Below are 1,917 nucleotides of genomic sequence, written 5' to 3'. Positions count from 1 at the left end.
CTTTATATATTTGCGTCTTCGACATGTGCGTTGAATAATTATAAATACGTTAATACTGTATATTCCTGCGTCTCCGACTTGTGGTGCGAACAAATGCAAAATACGCTGAGAAATCGTAGTTATATTCCTGCGTCTTCGATCTGTGCTTTGACTAAATTAAATTTTAAATGCTTTATATATATGCGTCTTCGACATGTGCGTTGAATAATTATAAATACGTTAATACTGTATATTCCTGCGTCTCCGACTTGTGGTTCGAACAAATGCAAAATACGCTGAGAAATCGTAGTTATATTCCTGCGTCTTCGATCTGTGCTTTGACTAAATTAAATTTTAAATGCTTTATATATTCGCGTCTTCGACATGTGCGTTGAATAATTATAAATACGTTAATACTGTATATTCCTGCGTCTCCGACTTGTGGTTCGAACAAATGCAAAATACGCTGAGAAATCGTAGTTATATTCCTGCGTCTTCGATCTGTGCTTTGACTAAATTAAATTTTAAATGCTTCATATATTTGCGTCTTCGACCTATGTGCGGAATAATTATAAACGCGTTAATACTTTATATCCCGGCGCCTTCGGAAATTGTTAAGATTTTTTTTATGAATTATATTGCTCAAGATAAAATCTCTACATGATAATATAATAAAGTTTATTGTAAACTCTATTGTATTGAAATAATATCTAGACTTGTATATATAAACTCTATTTTTTTTTATTTATGAAGATTGTTAAGATATTTTTTAAGAATTATATTGCTCAAGATAAAATCTCTTTATATGATCATAAAATAAAGTTTATTGTAACCTCTATTGTATTGAAATAATATCTAGACTTGTATATATAAACTCTATTTTTTTTTATTTATGAAGATTGTTAAGATATTTTTTAAGAATTATATTGCTCAAGATAAAATCTCTTTATATGATCATAAAATAAAGTTTATTGTAACCTCTATTGTATTGAAATAATATCTAGACTTGTATATATAAACTCTATTTTTTTTTATTTATGAAGATTGTTAAGATATTTTTTAAGAATTATATTGCTCAAGATAAAATCTCTTTATATGATCATAAAATAAAGTTTATTGTAACCTCTATTGTATTGAAATAATATCTAGACTTGTATATATAAACTCTATTTTTTTATTTATGAAAATTGTTAAGATATTTTTGTTAAGAATTATATTGCTCAAGATAAAATCTCTATATCGTAATAAAAATAAAATTTATTGTAAACTCTAGTATACTGGAATAATATATGTAATACCAATAAAGAAGAAGTAGATATAAAAGTACTGTGGTTTTGAATAAAACAGAGGCTAGGGATGGGTGAATCAGACGAAATTACGCGGGGAATCGGAGTCGAGTTCAAAAATATAAATGGTCTTGTAAGTACCTTGGACACCGTTGAACTATCCCAGCTATAGACTGCCCCACGTAAAGGGGTTCATTACAGTATATAAATACCTAAGAAGGAAAATTATTTAATTGACTTATTAAAATTAATAAGTTCACACATATGTACAAATGTATATACAAACATATGTACCAAAAATTTGGATCAAAGTCCTTTTTTGATAAATACCTTTTTGTTTAAAAATATGTAGAATTACTTATATATGTATGTATTTCAATGTTGATACAAAATGAATAAAACTTAATTTCAAGTGTAATAATAATAATGTAAACTTATGCACTTTATTAATCAAGTAACGAAATATGGAATTGTAGCTAGTTAGTTCACCTTCTAACATTTGAATTGCTCAATTAATAAAAATCATCATCATCATAAAAATTTAGCATCAACAGCAACATATCAAAAAAAGTACCGTTACTTCTGAAACTAAATTTAATTCCAATAGTAAGTATGTAACCCTTTCCTCTCTATTCCCTCTTAATCAAAAAGA

Source organism: Teleopsis dalmanni, chromosome 1 (genome assembly GCF_002237135.1).
Source record: "Teleopsis dalmanni isolate 2A chromosome 1, ASM223713v2, whole genome shotgun sequence".
NCBI lineage: Eukaryota > Metazoa > Arthropoda > Insecta > Diptera > Diopsidae > Teleopsis > Teleopsis dalmanni.
This window is presented reverse-complemented; position numbering follows the sequence as displayed.